At 38.8% G+C, this 20,379-nt stretch overlaps 1 protein-coding gene across 2 annotated transcripts in view; it reads left to right on the top strand.

Annotated features, from left to right (window-relative positions):
- The window catches only part of LOC141805439 (chondroitin sulfate N-acetylgalactosaminyltransferase 1-like), a 76,107-nt gene that overhangs the window by 8,263 nt on the left and 47,465 nt on the right, over positions 1 to 20,379 (top strand). The window contains exon 1 of one of the 2 annotated variants that reach the window (XM_074690505.1): positions 2,941 to 3,084. The exons of the other annotated variant lie outside the window; for it this stretch is intronic. The gene's annotated coding sequence lies outside the window, so the exon portion shown is untranslated. Of the gene's footprint in view, positions 1 to 2,940; positions 3,085 to 20,379 lie in introns of those variants that run through there. 2 annotated transcript variants of the gene reach the window in all.

Genomic DNA, 20,379 nt, shown 5'->3' with positions numbered 1-20,379 from the left:
TGCTCCTCACTGCTGCTTCAGTGGTGTGTGAATGGGCATGAAAGGGCGTGACTGTGTTAGACATACTGATGGATATCTAACAGAGAGGAACTGTGATCCATCAGTGAGTGAATGTGAGCGTGAATGGGTGTGAATGGGAAAGTGTGACCTGTGGTGTAAAGCAGCTTTGAGTAGTCCATGATTAGAAAAGCGCTGTATAAGCTCAAGTTCAGCCATTAATTTTTTTAAATCAGTTTTCAGACAGATTCGGGGGTTTAGAAAATGTACAAGTGGATGAAAAAGAGTGGAGAGAGCATGCTCTGTTGTTAGTAACCTGGAAAGGAACCAACCTGATCTAGGTTCTCTATCTAAAACTCCATCCACAATATTATTTATATATTTATTTACTTTTTATCAGTATGAAAGCCTCTTGGAAAAATAAAGCTTGAGTTATTTTCTCTTCTATGTTTTGAAGACTATTAAAGAAAGTGACTGGACTCATGCACTCTTCTGTATGTCTGACAAACAAACTCAATGGAATTAAGGTTAGGCTTAGTCCTCATCATCATTTCAGGCTTCAACAGTTTTCTTCTGACACTTAATAACCGGCAGAAGAACATGTCACTGTAGCACAGGGAATTTGAGAATATTTTTTTAAGGGATGATCACAAGGTTCCAGGTTTTGGATAAAGTCCAAAGAGCTGGGTCATATGTCAATGGACAGAAGATTATCATTTACAAATGATTAAAAACCTTTGTTCAATTTTAAATTGTGCAGAGAAAGGAGGAAAATTTGGGAAAAAAGAATACTCCTATCTCATCATCTCTTCCAAACACTGTTAAAGTTCCTCTTAGTCTTCAGCTGTATGAAGCTCAGAGGCTGTCCCAAGTTTCTCAGCCTGGCAGTCTTATTTCCCCATAGCTCGTTGTTATTGGGATAGATTTTGGCCTTACATGGAATAATCCTGTCCCAGGAGATAGCTGCACATGAGCATGTGACCTCATCTCAGCATGACTCTCTGAACATGTCCCAGTGTCCTAACATCAGGAATCTAAAGGGATAAAAAAACAATATGAACTTAAATTTTGTAAAAGTTACAATACTTTTGTACTTTTTCTTGGTCAGTAGCCTACTTCAATAAACGTGCAGTGTTCCTTTCTTTTGCTTCCAGACTGGGTTAAAGTTATTACATTAATTGAATTTGTGCTCCTCTTCATCTGCCATCAGGATCTTGGGTCCCTGTTCAAATAGGACCCTCCAATTAAAATGTAAAACCACGCTGGTTTAAAACGGGACTAGGGGGATGGGGCAAAGCTCTCCTCAGGTTTCATGTTTACACTTCCTGCCTGCTGCCTGATACAGACCCCCGTCTTCAGGTCACTGCAGATGAAGATGGATCTTTATTTCGACTCCTCATTTATTGGAGTCGGTGCGACTTGTTGAATGAAAGGCGGTAGTGTTTCTACTCCTGTAACGGTGTCTGGAGTCAAGTAACAAGGCTGTCTTTATGTCAGAGTAGGAGGGAGGAGGTGGAGTGCGTGTGGACCGGCGGACCCTGCACGGAAAGAGCGCCAGTGTCAAAATAACCAGCGTATTAAACAGAACTTCCGCTCAAGCCCTTCAGAATAAGAGGCGATTATACCATCACAATTTAAGTCAAAAATTAACTTTCAGAATCCTCTTTGGACTACAACTTTGGCAAACTAACGCAGATTCAAGACAGCGAGGGTCTTTAGGAGCTGATGACATATTTATGAGAATATGGTGGGTTTTTTTTAAAATTATCATTATATTTTTATTTATTCATTTGTCTTAGTGTAACACTTATTTAATTCAGCTCTGCAAGAAGTTATCTCATTAAGCTTAAATACTGATAGTCTGACAAGTTAAATGCTCTAAATATGTGCAGTGTATGAACTGTATAAACTTTGAATAACTAAAAGTGCACTGAACATTCTCCTATTTCATGTGATACTGTCTTAACTGCAGGGGCGCTCACATCTGGTTTGCTTAATAATACTAGAACACCATAAATACTAAACTCAATAAATTATGAAGAATAAATAAATAAGAAATTAAAATTTAAAAAGTACAGGTTTGCTGATTTTTCCATGTATTGATCAGTAAAGTGTAGTCATATTCACTTTAATGATTTATTTTTCTGTGTAAAATGCACGTCTTATTATGTATTTATTTATTTAGATTTTTCTTTTCTTATTTTTTTTGTAAATTTCTTTAAAATTTTTCTGAATATTTTTCACCCACTTTCTTCTTCTTAATCTTCATGTTAAATATTATATTGTATTATATTAGGCCTATATTATATTATATTATATTATATTATATTATATTATATTATATTATATTATATTATATTATATTATATTATATTGTATAACACTATATTATATTATATTATATTATATTATATTATATTATATTATATTATATTATATTATATTTTATTATATTATATTATATCATATTATATTATATTATATTATATTATATTATATTGTATAACACTATATTATATTATATTATATTATATTATATTATATTATATTATATTATATTATATTATATTATATTATATCATATTATATTATATTATATTATATTATATTATTGGCATTTTTTATTATTTTAATTATCAGTATTATCAGTGGTATTAGTTTAAATAGTTGTTGCTGGAGTAAAAGTAGTATAAGTAGTAGTATTAGACACTTCAATCTATGATAATAATATTTATTTATAAAGCCTTTTCCCAATTATTAAAATATAAATCACATATCACACACATATGATGAAAAATAAAAGACAAAACTAAGTCAAACAATAGTGAGAACATTATTAATTACTTACTTTACACTGTTTTTGGAACCACAGTGTGTGATCTTAACTCTAAGGCAGCACCTCTGATTTCCGGTTTCAGTCCGGCTCTTGACAGCTGGCTCCACGCTCCTCGGCGGTACAAACGCTCACACCCGCTCGTGCACTCTGCGATAGTCGGCCGTAGACCAGTGAAGGGCTGCGAAGAGGAACCGCTGCACAACCGGGACAAAACAAAAACCTCCCGTGAACCACCGAGCGCTGGACCAGAGGTGAGTTCACCTGGGGAGCTAGAAAGAGCACGTGCTCAGCTGAAAAACGACTGATACCTGCAGGTGGTGGAAATTACAGCCACACATTTTAACTTAATGCGCAAAGGCTGGGTAATAATGTTTAATAAAACACAGGTTTCTTGTGTTGAAAATGCTACTTCCATAAAGTTACAGAGGAAGGCTGCTTACCTTTTAATTTAATTACACATTCTTTATAACGCACTCTGTGGGCGCAGTCTCTGGGGATATTTGTTTAAAACTTTAACTCGCTTTTCTTTGTGTTTAAGTGCTTCACTGTGAGGTGTGCGGGGGAGGTTGTATTTACCTAATTTAAAGCTTTCTTTGTCATTAAGTGTTAAAGAAACACCTTCATAGCAAATATTATGAAGAACACAGCAGGTTTATCAATCTGTGAGTCATGTTTAGGTCAGTGTGTAGCTTCACTCGTGCTGGATATGCAGGAAAAAAAACGCCCACTATAATTTCTGGTAGGTAGCCTCGCTAGACCCAGGTAATGAAATTAGAAGCACTCAGTGAAAGTGCAGCTTTTTCTCCACGCAGTGTGCAGACTCAAACATGCAATCAGCACACAGCATACTGAGCGAGCCTGTGGTTTTATCAGGAAAATTGCTCTAATCCTGCTTAGTGCATTCACAAACAGGCACCTAGCACCCTCAAATATTTGGTTTGCAGGCTGGCAGACTTGTTTTTCTTCTCACATTGAAAGAATGAAGCTGGAGATTATGTGGGATTTGAGGTTGTTTAGCAAGCAGAGAGGAGAAACACTTTGCAGAGTGAACACATGGTGCATGCTGAGAGTGAATCAGTACATGCCTGCACCCTATATGAGTGATTAAGTGGAAAATTGATGTGATAGTGGGTGACATATATGTGCTTCATGTGCCTCGGAGATAAAATCAGCCCTGTGCATTTATGTGAATGTGTCCTGACTGCATGTTTAGTTCACATCCGGCCGTGTGTATTTACTGTGTTGCAGTGCAGACCACTTCTAATCTCATGTTTCACAGATCAGATCACAAAATCTAACAGGACATTTGCTCAGTAACATTTTGATGGTGGTGATGTAACGCCCCTGCAGCGTATTGAAAACCTGTGATTATATTTCACTTGGCCTCGCTCGTTTAGATAATGCAGGTTTACAATAATCTATTAAATTAAATGGGGAGCCCATGAAAGGTATATTGCCTCCAGGGCTGCCTGTCAGTTTCGCTCTGCCTGTGTTTTCAGCAGCAGAGGATGGAGCAGGTTCAGACAGTTGTTGCTGTAAACAAAACCTGTTTTTACTCGCTAACAAACAATAACAGAACACTTTTGCATGCAAACAGGCTACAGTTGACAAATGCTGCACGACGGCCTGGCAGTAAAGTCAGTGTGGCGGTTTAGTGTCTCGGGAGAAGAGGGAAGTAAATGAGCTCTGGCCCTGACTGACTTACACTTGTTAATGTTTTTCTCAACTCATTTGCCAACATTTCCGTTGGACGTTGAGAAAGAGGTGATGTGCAATCACAGCAGTATATTGCAGATGGGTGGCTGTGAGCAGATTGGATGTTTCTCACTCTGGATTTATTCAATTTGTGTCATGTTTATTTTTCATTTTAATGGATTTACTGAATTCACTTCATTGCAACTTGTTTTCATATCACTCCCAGAGCTGATCTAATGTGGAACTGCTGTATGAAAGTTGCAAACTGCAGTAAGAGACTTTCTTTAGTTTTACTACTTTTGATTTGATCAGCATTAAAGTACGATAAGGTGACAATTTAGAGCAATTAGTGAGACAGAGGTCGAAACCAAGCAGCATCCCCCAGTCTTAAAATATGAAGCCTATGTAGGAGTGCTAATAGCTGCAGTTCCTTGAGCGTCCACTTGAAGCTGGCCTCAGAAACACAGGCACTCACATACACACCAAGCCAAAAAGAAAGATTTTTACAGCAAGATAAACATGTTTACAGTTTGGTTTGAAAAAAGCCTAAGGCTCGAGTACCATGGGCACACACTGCAGAGGGGTGCATTTTTCACAACCTGTATTTTTGAAGTTATTAAGATCACAAGTTTACTAAATCAGAGGCACAGCTCAGCTGACTGACAGGCACACACCCCAGAAGGTGTTAGTCAGGTGGCTCAAAGTCCATCTCATTTTCAATATGGCTGCTGTCGAGGATTTGCTTTTAAACTCTGTATCAGAAACAGGTGGGTGATGTCATGGATATGTCATCCATATAGTAAACAGTCTATGGTTTAAAGCAACATTTCTTCAAGCATCCACTTGAGGCTAGCTGTAGAAGTACAGGAAACCACATGCACACCGAGCCAAAAAGTTGCTAATTACAGCATTGAGAAAAATACTAACCAAAAAAAAAAACAAAACATTTTTTTTTTGTTTGAATGGCTAATTTTTCTTAATATTTTCAAAGTTAAACTTACAATTTTTAACCATCAAAGAGACTGACTTGACTGGCAGGTGAGCATCCTGTAGCTGTCCGCAAAGAGGCTTAAGCCCAGACTCTTTACCTTATCCTAACTCCAACCAAGCTAGGTTGAGTTCACCTTTTCTAATATGGCCCTTACTGGCAATGGGCTTCTTAATGTAAAACTCTGAAAAATTAGTGTTCCTGAAGAATACGCTCATATGCTATACAAGCTATGATTTTAATGTCATTGTGAACTTTTTGAATTGATTTTGAATAAAATAACAAGTTAAACTTGTCAAAGTTTACTGCTATGCTAACAGACTAAATGAATAACAAAATCAAAGTTTTGATTAACTGTGCCCTATGTTAGATGCCAAAGCTGATTTGACATTCAGGAAAATATAACAAAAACATTACTTCTAGCTTTCTATCACTACAATTAAACAGTAAAGATGTCTACAGAAGCTGATGTGTTGTTTGAACAACTAATAAAACAGATGTAAAACGGCTATCCATCCATGTGTTAGCCATTTAACATTACTGCTAACTTGATACACACACCATTTTTAGCATCAGTATTTGATAAACTCTTTTAGGGAGGCATCTTTTGTAAGTAGTTGTGAAACTTGTTTAACTGTAAAATAAGTCAAGACTGACAGTTAGGTCCAAACAGCTCACTGTAACATTCAACTAACTGCATACTAAGAAGTTAGAAAAACAACATCCACTACCCAGGAACTGACACCTTTTCTACCCAAAGCCTTGGTGTTAGTTTGTGTTGTCAAATGTTAACGGACACTGTTTTTTCTCAGTAACTATTTAGTAATAAAATATGTTGTTGTTTTAAAAAAATGTAGAAATAGAATCAAGCTTATTAATCCACAGTGTGAAAAATATATTTGGTTTCACAGAAAACACATGCAAAAAAAAACCCTCAGTCACAACAAAACAGAACTTAGAAATATTAAATTGAGAGAGCCTCTGTTGGTCCTCTTTTTGTCACAGTTGTAGTCAATGTAACTCGTAAAGGGTAAGAACAATATTGAGTTGTAATTATGCACCATTTGTCATGTTTTGTGTTTTAACTTGTGTTTCCTGTTTTATTTTGTAGTTCCTGTTCGCTGTGTATCTGGATTAGTTTTACTTCCTGTCCCTTTGTTTCCCTCCTCTCTAATTGCCCTCATTAGTTTCACCTGTGTTGTTTTGTCTCACACCTGTGTTCATTTCCCTCTGTTTGCAATTAGTCTTTCCTTCTTGGTCAGTTCATCTGAAGTGTCATTCACCTCATGTCATTTTTTCCTTCCCAGTGAGTGTTTTTGGAGATAAATTCTTCATCTGTCTGCAGTTAAATCTTTTTTTTAACCTCAATCCTTAGAATAAAAAAGACACTGAACATTCCCATTCCATTATAAATTGTCTTTAATGATCAGATGTGACAGATCTGTGCAGCAGTAACCTGGTGTAACCTCAGTCTCCTTCCTAAAGCATGATGTCAGAGGAACACAGGTGTGATTATAGGTGTAAATATGTCAAAACACCTTTTGTATCTCTGAGAAGACGTGCGTTCTTACTTGTAAAGTCAGTCTGTAAGTGTGATGCCTGTTGGGGAGGCGTCACAGTTATGATTTATTATATTCCTCCATAATTACCCAGAGATGAGCTCTGCCTATCAGGGCCGCATTGTGGTTTCTCATTGTGTCTCAAATGAGGGAATGAATGAGGGAGTGCCGACTAATTTTCCCTATAGTGCAGAGGAACGCTGTATATAGCACATTGTAGAGCTGGGTGTTGGCTGTTGTTGTTTCATTGGTTTATAGCAGGGATCAATTTCTCTTTTGACTTTTAAAGGCTCTAAAATCAATGAGTGTGTTACCCTCGATTCATTTCAATCAGAGAAGCTCTTGATTACTGACACACAGTCCTGACAGATACTGTTTTAAAAAGCCTGCAAAGCACATCTGTATATCACAGACAGACACTGGATCAAATTTCATCTTTTGCATTTATTTAAGGCTTTGACTGCATAGGTAACAGCACCTTAATTTTCTTCTACTATATACTTCCATAACACACAGCATGAGAAAATATTTTGGACGACATCTTCTGGATTGTTCATGAAGATTTAGATGTTCCAAAATGGATTGAAGGAAATAATAATCAGCGTTGTGTGGTAAGATCTGTCTTTGTCTTCTCTTTAAACATAAAACACTTTTGATGACTCATCTTGACATTCAGTCATCAAATCAAGTGTCATTTTATCAAGCTGCTCTTTTGTCAGCAGCGCTGTTGTTTGGATCCTCTAAACACGCACAGTTAAGAACTAACAAGTATAATTCTTCCAGAAATTGTTATTCAGGAGAGGTTATTCTGGTTTTCTCATATTGAACACATGGATTTAAAGCAACAAAGCTGGATGTTCATTTTATATGTGTGCAAATTTTCAAACCTTTACATATCCTCTAGGGATGGGAAAAAAATATATCAGGACTTTTGTTTAAGAAGTTAAAATCGTGATTTTTTTTTTTGTTGAAAAAAAAAACTTTTTTTTTTTTTTTTCAAAATTAAAGTCCTTTATTTTAGTCTTTGTTTTTCAGTTAGGTTGGGAAAAAGCTGAGATGTCAGATCCCTTGAATAAATCCTCACTTGTGATGTGCACTGTTTTGGAAGATATGGCCCCTGACATAGCCTGTGGACATCATCATCATCATCATCATCATCATCATCATCATCATCATCATCATCATCATCATTCAACTTATTCACATGGTCTGAGCAAACTAAAAATCCCCAAAATTGGAAATATCAAAGAATCGCAACTTCAATCAAATCGGCACCTCAAAAATCCTTAAATAAATAACATGTTGTTGAAATCCCTCAACCTGTCTGTAAACAGTCCATGCTGAAAATAGCACAAGATCTTCACAAGACTTGCTGAAAGGATAAGGTAATGACATGTTGGAGGGAGTGGGCCTCAAACACCAAGGTCTTCCCATAGCTCCGCCCCTGACAGGCCTCCAGTGAGCCAGCCAATTGGAAGGAAGGGGGTTTGTGGAGCAGGGAGCCTTAAGGAGACTTAAAGAGACAGAAGCCAAAACAAAGTGTTTCAGTCAGAGGCTGAAATAAGATTTTTCTACACACGGTGTAAGAAAATAAGAGATATTCTGATCTGTAAATCATGTAAAGCTACATACAGAGGGACTAAGGGGCACAGTATAGCCTTAAGAACCCACAATACCCCCACTTAAAGTAGTGAGCGTCATCCTCAGGCGAAGCCTTGCATTTGATGTTTGAGTAAAATTATCTTGTTGGCTCTTGAGGAAAATCAAAGGGAACTAAATCAAACATGTCAGCCACATAAACATCTTTTTAGGCTCAAATTTCACTGCTTGATTTTACTCTGCTCCCCTTGTTTACTTCAGCCCAGTTATTGTCTGTAATTTAACATGGGAAGCCAAATAAAAATAAATATTTAAACAGAAGCTGAAACTCCCTCCTTTCTTGTCACTTGCTGAACTAAAAAGTCCTTGAGAAAAGGTTTCTTTAGGGAGATGAGCCTCTGCAACTTAAACAATCAGGACTGCCATAAATGTTGCTATACTGCTGTGAAAAAAGACAAATCTAACACCCAGTCTTTTTTATTTCTTTATTCCAACATAAAACGAGTTGGTTTGTCACAATGCTTGATAGTAAGATACTTTTTAGTGCTTTTAAACACTTTAGTATCCGTTGTTTTCATGCTGCTTGCATCGTTAAAGCCCTTAAGCTCATTAAAATCAGACCTGCAGTTGTATTTTCTACCAGAAGCTGCTACAAAAACAGACAGAGGACTAGGAGAAGCAAGCAGCAGTGGCTGATGGACATAGAGATAAGATAAAGAGATGGAGTGCAGGTGAAGTAGAGTGGCCAACTGAAAAATGAGTCATTTCACAGCAGTTTTACTATAAGGATCTCAAATAACATGCTCTAAATGATGGGATTTGTTGATTTGATACTTTGGTCGCACTTCTTAAAGTTTCATTACATCGTTTTTGCTTCTAATATAGACACACATTATATTAATGTCTGTTGCAAACAGGTGGTTGATGCCTGAAAACCATGAAAACACAGAGTACAGCCTCAGATATAATCACCACCACAGGACTCCCACAGATAAGGAAGATAGGTTAAAGGAAATATTTATGTGGGTTAGACATTAAGTAAAATCTGACATATTTTGCTTTTATAATTATCACTGTATGTGACATCTTAGCCTGTATTCAAACAACCAGCCCAGTGTGTAGGTGTTCAAACAATGGATAATATTTTTGGAGCCCAGGAGTTAATTTCATGTTTTATGTTACAGTATTGTAGTGCAAAATTCTGGCATTATGACCACTCACATGGGGAATTACAGTTTTGTGTCACAAATACTTACCTAGAACCTGAACTTTTCAAATCAGGGGCCTTTTGGATGAAGAAAGATTTGGGGTCAGATTGGGTGCACATCCAACAAGAACTCACATGAGCTGAGTGTTCATTCCAATACGTAACAGGACTGCGAAACAGCTTGAGTTGCAAGACAGAAGCCTCTCCTCGTTCATGTTGGGCTGCAGAACCTTTAACTTGTTGACTCCTGGCCTGGCTCCACCCATTACGTCTGTTTGTTGTTGTAGTCAGGCTATAGAGAGATTATCAGTCAGCATCAGTGGTCCCCAAACTATGGCCCAGGGGCTGGATACGGCCTGCCTCTACATTTTGCCCGGCCCCCTGAACAATACCAGAGGCACATTACGATTTTTTTTTCCAGTCTGGTCACGCGATCAAGACTTACACATGCATAGAACGTAACTTTCTATTCCACCCTTCTGCAGTTTGTGCCCTATCTAAAGTTAATGAGAGAGCTGCAAACAGTGGTGTCTGCAAGAAAGTTATTATTTCATGGTCTTTTTTTCTGTGAAAAACCTGTAAAGGGTTATTTGGTTATTATTTACTTCATAAATAGTGTTATATATTTCATTAATAGTGTTATTATTTATTTTCTGATTATATTTCCTGTCAAGATCCCAGAAAGGGTTATTAATATTTGGTTATGTGTGGCTTTCTGGGGAGCAAATGCACTTTTTTTTTTAAAAGCTGCACTGGCCCCCCATCAGAGAAGGGAAAAGTTGTTTGGCCCTGATGGGAAAAAGTTTGGGGACCCCTGGTCTACAGCATCATAAGATGTGCACGCATCTTGACCGCAGAAGCAGCATTTACCTCCATTCATTGAGATGAGTTATTGTTTTTAAACACTGAATTCAACCTGTTATCAGCATAAAAATGTACGGTTGTTCTATGGTCAGTTTTTAGAAACGATACTATACAACAGAGGAAACATCTATCAAGGTTTAGCCATCACAGAGCAACCAGTGTTTTGGAGTTAATAGCAACCATGCAAACCGGTGACTCTCAGCTGACAGTATCAGTGATTAATGGCCAAGAGTCACCAGTTAACAGGGTCGCACTTTACACTGAAACACCAGCAACGTCTGCGAGTGAATCATTAACTCTGGACGTAGTTTCTGGTTCTTTTATTATGAACCGAGTCACAGACTCAGCAGTCTGTGTGCTTTTTTTTGGTCTGGGTGGGTTTCTGATTTATTGACACATGTTTACGTTATGCCTGTTATGTCACAGTCTGGAAAGTGTCCACGGATAATGCAGCATCAAGTGACAGCTGTGTGTTTAAATTCCTGGATTTCTCCACTAAAAACGTCTGTCCACCTAATATCTGTCCACTTGCTAATCTTTTCTGTCCACTCACTGCTATTTCACAAACATGGGAGCCGTTCACCATCCGTATAAGTGAAGATATTAAGTTTAAAAATGCGTTCTTTTCTTTTTTTGTTAACTCCATGTCAGTTGACAAGCCATTATACTTCCGCAGTACTTCCTCACCCGAGTTGCGCGTGCATCTGGCGTTGTCGGTAAAAAAATAATCCCTCTATATACAATAGAATATAACTTTCTTTATCATTGCAACAAGTACAAGGAAATTGCAAAGATAAAAAAGAAAAATAATAAAATGATAAAAAATAAAAATAAAATAAATTTACAATTGCTTTTGACACAGTTTGTTTTATTTTGAAAGTCACTGGGTGCTTTTTGGTAGTTTCCGTGCTCTACTTCCTTTCCCACTTGATCTGCCTTATTGTAAATTGACGTGTCACAGCTCCAGCATCGGGCATTATTGCATACATGCTGCGGCATGGTGCAGCAGGGACACAGCTAGACCGCAACGAAGAATACCCAGTGTAAGCTGACACATGGACTTATATGAAAACCTTTCTGATCCTGTGCCACGATGGAGCGGAGCTGGACCAGAGGCACATCTGGTGTATTTGGGCTGTTACTATCTTCTTGATTTCAGCAAAAATTGTCTTGTTAGGCTTGATATTAGCTGTGATTGTGAGAGGAGGTGGGAGAGACTGGCAAACTTTTAATCAACCTAACTTTCCATATAAAAAAAGGAAAGTTATGAACTTCTTTGCTGATATTTTCTGCAATAGAAACTAAAACAAGCTAACAGCAGAGCTGTGAAGTTTTGTACTTAGTCAGTGTGAAATGATGTGTGCTTTTTTCAGACACTTTGAGTCATAGTTATTTTCATTTCTTCTACTCTGTTTGATGCCGTCAGGACTAGTGCTGAGATATTGCATTTAAAACTGCAGTAAACACCAAAATAAAAAATGGAAGCAGTAAATCAGTCAAAGGGAATAAACAAGAGTTAATACAGCCAAGGCAGCAGTGGTTTGTGGATCCCAGTCTGGGGTTTAAGCCACATGGGAAACCTTCATATGGCTTTTTAGAAAAAATGCTGCAACAACACTTAATACCGCCCCAAATTTGACAATGGTTGTGATTGGCCTGACCTAAATCAAGTCAGATGGAAATGTGTCTGACTGAGGGGAGGGATAGGAGGGGGGCAGATGCATCTTCTGGAGCACATTAAACAGAGGCTCACAGATCTGTCTGCTTCACTGTCCACACAAACACTCCAATAATCAAAGACCTGATCTTTCTCTCTAACCATCAAGCTATCTTTCTGTCCAGAAGCATTTTTTTGTGATCTATCTGGTTTTCCATCTGCATTTAGTTCTGCCTCTTCTGACCCATTTCCCCATGGGGCTCCATTAAAGTTTCATCTGATACAATCTAACCTAACTGTGAAGAAATGGGACACTTAGAGGACCAACAGATAGGAAGGGAGGGGGCGGGTGGTGACTGCTAACAGGAGCAGCTTGTAGAGAAGTAGAGGAGAGTAATGTGGTTTGTTTTTTAAGGGCCTTCCAGATGGCACGTCGACAGGAAGGTTCCGGGGAAACTGGCCCCTAATGAATGGGAGGGAGAATCACCTGAGGGGACAGGAGACATCAAAGGAACCTTTCTCTGCCTCGCTCGGCTTTCCTCCCCTCCCACATGCTCACTTTATCCTGACTCCCCTCCGCTCTTCATTTTCTCCTCTCGCCATGTTTCTAATCTACCAGTTTATTATCCCCCTCTAGTAATCTGTGAGCTGAGCTGATACTTTACATTGTTTTTATTTCATCCATTTTTAATTCATCTTAATTAATCTCTTCCTCTTACTCTTCCGCTTGTATCCTTTCTTCCCTCCCCAGAGGACATTCCTCATTTTTACTGTGTGATAGCTGGAGGGCAGGTTCAGACAGAGCTGTCGGAGAAGACGAAGTCCTGACATTCACTGAGGCAAGCGTGCACATAAATGCATTAACATCCTTGACCTGTAACAAATACGGAGCCCACTAGAGGCTGTAGGAAGACAGGATAGAGAGGCGCTGACAGACACCATGGAGCAGAGTTTAAACATGCTGGGTTCTGTGGATTATCAGGTTGTTTGTAATTATCGCAGAGAGAGACAGGGTATATACGGGAGGAGGGGGCTCGTGTGAAGATTAGTAGCTGTGTGTTTTACTATGAACATGTGGGAATCTGATTTTAAAGAGAAAGTACACCAGCAGCAGCATTCGCCGGTTTCGTACCACAAGAGTAAACCTCGTCTATCAGGAGCTGACCCTTTGACAACCTCAATCCAGACCTTTAATGACTTACAAATAATTCAAAAGTCTTTGTAAATATTTAATAGAATAAAAAATACACACACACACATACACAAAAAAAAGAAAATCACTGCAGTTAAGCAAAATGCGAATGTGCAAGTTTTGGTTTCATGTTTTACCTTGAACACTGAATCAGCGTTTATCTTCATCAAAGTAGCACCATGGTGTGTTCTGTGCACTCAGTAAAAGGGGAACCCTTTAAATGTTACACACAAAGAGCTGTTTACACATCGCACTTGAGTGCCTCTTAGCTGTGAAAGCAGCTGAAAAATGTCTTCAGTGTCTCCCCAAGGAGCTTTATTGGAGCTGATGATGTCATCAGGGGTTATCTCTACGTGGGTTGAAGGAGTCGACATTTCGAGCTGAAAAGCCTCTGTGGAGCTAAATGATCCAAGTTTTTATGGCTCTGGGATGCTCTATCTGGCGTTTTAATGGATAAAAATTCACAGTGTGTGAGGCTGCTGCATGCAGCAGCTGTAGCAAAGGGTTAAAACGTGTCCAGAGCTGATGAATTATTTATCTGAGGATTTCTTGCACAGACAGCACCACTGAACCACTTGACAGATTTATAGTGCATGATCAAACTCTAATGTATTAAAATTATTCTCAAATATCTTTGATGTGGTCATGAATTAGGGGTCACCTAAGGACAAATAGACATCTCACCCATGGGATTTATCATTGATGCTCTTGTGTTTGTGGTTTGATTCGTTTACAGTTAGCAGCCGGGATGTTCTAGAGTAACTAGTTCCCTCCTCAATAACATGGACATCAGACTTAGTGACTTGTGGATGCATTACAAACATGAAAATATGCCAGAATTGCAGCTTAGCAGAGCTAGCGCCATCTGTGTTGGTTAATGTCTACATGTCTTTGCTGGCTAAGCATTGCTTTCATCAGTTAAGCAATGCACACCTTACAACTATATCTGCACTTTTAAAATCAGGGGTTCCCAAAGTTTTCAGCACCCAAAACAGCAGGGCCTTGGATCAGTGACCTCCTGCTGTGGGAAGACACTGAAAGGCCAATCCTGAAACAGACAAAATCAAACAAAAAAAGCAATAGGCCCCGTTTGCAAGACATTGTTTCATCTGAAAACGCTAAAACGCAGGGAAAAAATCTGCGTTTACACGGAAACGCCAAAGGACTGAAAACGCTGTAGTAAGCATGCCAGGCCTGTAGGTGGTGCTATAACTGTCTTGTCCAGAAGCAGCTTTTGGGAGATCTCCACTGAAGTACAGTTGGGCTGATCATCTGGTGTATTGGTGAAGAGTAAGTGCAAAAGTGGAGTAACAGATGCACATTTTGTTGAAAAACAGTCAGCAGATTCAGCAGGTTCAGCAGCACAAGCACAACACGGTAGTTCGTGACAATCGTAACAACGATTAGGGATGGGTACCTTTCACACCTGAAACGATACGGTACCAAGTCCCGGCACCTTGCAATCGGTACCGGTACTCAACGGCACTGATTTTCGGTACTTTCTTGTGTTTACGTGGTAGAGAATATCAATTGTTTTACTAATGAAATATAAAAAAAATTTAATTTAACATATGTATTTTTCAATATATAACCTTGCAATGGTGTGTTCATTCCCAGTGTGGAAACTTGACTACTCTTCTATTCCCTCACAGTCATAAGGATGTGTTTAGGTACCTAAACATGGTACCTTTTAGTTTTACCTGAATCGATACCTGGTACTTTTGACAGAATTCGGTCGGTACCTATAAAAGTACCTAATTCGGTACCCATCCCTAACAACGATACTGTTGGACTGTTGTATGCACTCATACGAGGCAGAGTGTGACGTCAGCATTTCCACTTAAAACGCCGGCTTACTGTTTACATGGCCATGGTGTCAGCAGTGTATGAGAAAAATCCCACTCTGGAGGCCGTTTTCAAAAGTTTGCATTGTAGGTCAGCTGAAATGACGTTTCCGTGTAAACACGAGGCTGAAATGCCACAAAACTTTTGCGTTTCTCCCTAAAACCGTTGTCATGTAAACGGCCCCTTAGATACTTGATTAAGTTGATCTGTATAAAATGAGACTACCTAAGTGATCATATCCTAAATTTCTCTTCGGAAAGTATATTCTATTCTATTCTATTCTATTCTATTCTATTCTATTCTATTCTATTCTATGTTTTCTAAATGAATCTGCCTTCACTGATACTGTTTATTTCTTGTTTTAGTCACCTCAGGGTCTTCAACGAAGAAATGTGGAAAACAGATTGAACATTTGCTGTTTCCATGCTTTTATATCAAACTTAACCTCTTTTATGTTTATAATAATGTATGAAATATACAACTTTAAACTTTATATTTTTCTTTAAATGATTAACTTGAGAAACAAGAAAGTTACCTTAACTTACCACCAGACAGTTTTATGCTAGCTGTTACTTGGTGCAGTCTTGATGCTAGCCACATCCTGTGTCTTTAGTAAACTAACTAATATGGGAGTGGTTTCATTTTTCTGCTTCAAACTATTTAACCCCTATTATCATAACATATAATATTTGCCACTACAGACATATGTGTGCTAAGTGCTAAGAGCTAAGCTAAGAGACTAGAAACCATAGTCTGTGTATACAGACATAGTCTCTGTGACATAATCCATTTGTTTCTGATACAGAGTTTTGAAGCCTGTTGACCAAAGGTGCTATATTGAGAAAGCTTTACTCCAGCTAGCTTTGTTTGAGTTAGGACTAGGTTAATAGGTGGGCACTGGCCTCCTTGTAGAGAGCTACAGGGTGCCCATCTGTCAGTCAAGTCAGAAACGCCCTTATATGGGCAAAACTTGTAAATTTAATAACAAAAAAACAAACAAACTATAAAGTGTGCTGAGATAAAGAAATGACCTTTTCAGACCCAAACTAATTTTGAACCAGGCTGTCAACATGTTTATTCTGCTGTAAAGATGAGCTTTTCTGAATGGGTGTCTATGTGGTGTCCAGTCTTTCTGCAGTCAGCCTCTAGTGGACGCTTGGTGAAGTGCAGTTTCAACACTTTGACTTTAGGCTTCATATTTTTAAGACTAAGGTGAGCAACCTGGCATCGAGGAGCTCTCTGTCATCTCTGTTTGTTCACGGTATACTAGAGCTTGCAGAAGTAGACTCCTAAAAATAACTTTAGAGTTAATTTGAAGAGTAATGCTGAAGCTAACTGTTGAGGATGAAATACATCAGTAGGTTTATCCTTTTTGTGTTTTTGGACTTAAAGTTGTGATCAAGCTCATTAAATTGTAAGATGAGCTGAAAAATTACAAGTCCACAGTGCTGTTTAGTGGCGGCTGTGCATCACCACACATTTTTACATCAGACAAGCTACGAGGACTTGGTAGCTACATCCTGTTTCTCCTTGATGAACAACTTCAAACTCTGCTTTAGCTCGGACAATATTAATCCCCCTCAAATTTACGAACGTCCAGCATTAAATCAATAGTGCAACCTTTTACTTTGATTAAACTTCCAGTGATTACGTAACTTTGACAAACTTAATTGGATGTTTACTTTGGACGGACTCCAGCCGTTTGCTAATGGATTTCCAAACTGAGCAGAAATTAATGAAGGACAAAAAAAAAACAAAGCAGAGGCAGAAATATTGGTAAATATCTCAAGATGGGTAATGAAATAGCTCAGATTGCAGTTGGTAAATTCAGATTAAGAGTGTTTTATGATGTGAAGCTGGAATCTGTAGTTTCCTAATTTCTCTCTTTCTCTTATACCTCGTCAATTAATGTTTCTGCAAAGTGCGTCTGCCTTTGAGACGAACACGCTTCAAGTGTCAGAGCACATACATCACTCTATAAGTGCGGTCTGCTTGGGTTTGAATATATTAACTCACGGCAGAGGTGACAGAGAGAATCTGCTCTTTAAATCCGACAGCAGGGCGTAGACGCCACATTCGTCGAGACGAGAGGGTCACAAGGTTGTTTCTCGAATGCCTCAGACATTTAAAAGTTGACCTGTGTGGGCTGCTGAACAGAGAGCAGAACACACACACATTACCTGTCACTTGTGTGTGATTTCTGCTGTGCGAGTGTGAGCAGAAGCTCGGCAGAAGACTGAGGGATAATTCATTCCCTCTGTCCTCTGACTGCAAACTTCCCAGGCTCCCGTTTCCCATCCAGGCTTCTTTTCACAGCTTTTTTAACAGGTGTTGAAAGGGTTACATTAATATTTTTGCTGCAAGTGGAACACACGCACACACTTACATACACACACTCTTTGAAGCACACACATGCACAGAAAACACAGGAGTAGCCTGTGGGCAGGAAGCAGCAGCAGGAGGGGCGGAAGTGATTTGGAAGGCTGGACCAGATGCCGCAAAGCTCTGCTTTGGAAACATATCTGGTCACTGAACACTAAATCATTCTCTTTTTTCTCTTTCTTTTCCTCCTCTCTGTGACAGCCTGATCCTTTATTTCTCTCACTTTCACTCTCTGCGCTCCTCACCCTCTACCACTCTCCTTCCTGCATCTCTGTTTCTATTTCTAGCAGAGAGAATGAAATATGCGATAAGGAGGAAAAACACATTTATCAGTTATGTCATCTCAGGAAGTGGAAGAAATGTGTCCTCTGCCTTGTTTCTCTGTTGGTAAACAGGCCTGACAGTGTTTGTGTTGTGTGTAGATTTATGAGCTCTGCTATGAGAGGAAGATTCAGACGGACGCTGTTCTTTGGATCTTTGATGAGACTGTAGCAGAGCTGCACGGATAGTCGCACAAACATCAGAAAACTGAGATCAGAAGCTGATACAAGCAGATGAAAGTGAGGAACTGTCTGATTTTATATCACAAGCATATCAGATCAGAACAAATGAACTTGATATTGTATAAATACGCAGGGTGGTGTGGAGCTGAGGTGCCAAACAGAAATGAAACCATTTCCTCTTTTCTGGCTCAGAACAACAACAGAGAAATGCTGACGTCTCTGTTTCCACAAGGTTGATAAAGAACATTTCTCTGTAACATTCAACTAAAGACGAGTCAATCATGATTCAGGATCAAAGATAAAGCCTGTCTGGACTTCACATTATAATCCACTTCATGGGCACCAAATTTAATCCCCTAATGAGCGAGTACTTTGCTTCAGTATTGAGTACACACTTCTTTGTAGCAGACTGAGTGATGGACAGCCAGCTGCCACACCAGCTGGATTATGAGCACATCATGACACTTAGCGAACAGAGCATGTCGAACGGCTTCAGTGAAAATTTACAGACACCACACTTTACCCACCAAAGAGCAAGTGACAGGAGGAATTCACTTTTTTAAAGGGCCTGTGAGGACTTTATAAGTGATTTTGAAATAGTCTTTTTTTTACGAGTTCTCCTGCTCATAATCCATGATGTGAAATGAGATTATCAGTGCCAAAATCAGTTATTTCTAAATGATGTTTCTCTGTATCTGTGGTCAGGTTGGATTTTCCCATTTCCTGCACGTAGACCAAAAGTCCCTTTGACGACATGGCAACGGCTGGTAAAGTTTAGCAGTGAGAAGCAAGTTATGTCTTTTCTCTTGAAGAAAAGGATTTCTTGAATTTATTTTGTAGTAATGGTGAACACTGGAGCTGGACTTAAAAAAAGGGGTCAGAGCAGAAGAAAGCTTAACAGGAGAGTGATAGAGCACAAGCTAAAAGAGGGGTTAATCTGTTTGTGCTAATGTTGATTCCAGCCCACAGTCAGCAGTTATTCTGCAGTGGTCTGTTCAAACTTGAGAGTCCATCGGTAAAATGGAGTGTGAGGTTACGTTAGCTCTGCTTGGTGAGGTTGGAGTTGGTAGATGAGCCCTGGCAGGATATAACCAGGATTCACTAACGTTAGAGACACGTCTCAGAGCATCAAGCTGTGAATAAAGCTAAATATAGCCAGCTACTGACCTATACCACAAACTGTGTTTACAAACTTTGCTTGCTGTCATACATACCTAAACTTGATGCTTTGCATTCTGGGAATTGTTTTCTTGCACAAAAAAGAAGAAGGGTTAAAAAGAAAAACAAATGTACGCCTTGGCAGGAGTCACAGTGGGTGACTGTGCTCATGGGAAACAGAGGCTGTTTTCCAAACCGCCTACTTCATACTACATTAGAGCCCGACCGATTAATCGGGCGGGCCGATTATAGCCTGTCACTGATTAATCAACATCGGCCAAAATGTAGCAGGTTATGAAAATTTTTGCTCCGCGGAGATTCAGTCGCTCCTGCTCCTGTGTTAATTAATATAAGGCTACTGCACAGCGTCTCACTTCATAATGCCATGCAGGATTAACCTGGGATTATAAATTCACAAGTTATTGATTTGGTTGAAATAATTTTTGAAAACATTTCAATGTATTTTGTTGTAATTGCATTTATTGCATGTTTTGAAAGCAGCAACATTGTTACTTAAAATCTAGTTTAGTCCCATGCACTACATGGAAGATGGAACTTTAAAATAGCTTGTCATAATTTGTGTTCATATACAGTATTTATCCTGTGTATATCAATGAATTTATTACATGAATCAGCCCATACATTTGATATCAGTTGTTACATCGCATAAGTGACACAATTTACTGGTGTTTCTTTCACATCATTCCACTTCTATCTCACGGACTGTCTAACGTTAGTGTTGTTGTATTGTAGTTGTAATTCTGACTCATTCCAGTAGATGGTGGTAATTCACCAAAACCTGCCACCCTCATATACAAACAGTGTTAGCGCCGTGTATTATGGGAAACAGTATGCCAGGTAGACTGGTCTCATGCATACTGAGGAATTTTCCTGAAT

Source organism: Halichoeres trimaculatus, unplaced genomic scaffold (genome assembly GCF_033239565.1).
Source record: "Halichoeres trimaculatus isolate MK-OKI-2021-1 unplaced genomic scaffold, fHalTri1.1 fHalTri1_scaffold_16, whole genome shotgun sequence".
NCBI classification, from domain to species: Eukaryota; Metazoa; Chordata; class Actinopteri; order Labriformes; family Labridae; genus Halichoeres; species Halichoeres trimaculatus.
Note: the sequence above shows the minus strand (reverse complement) of the source record. Positions and strands in the feature narration are given on the sequence as shown.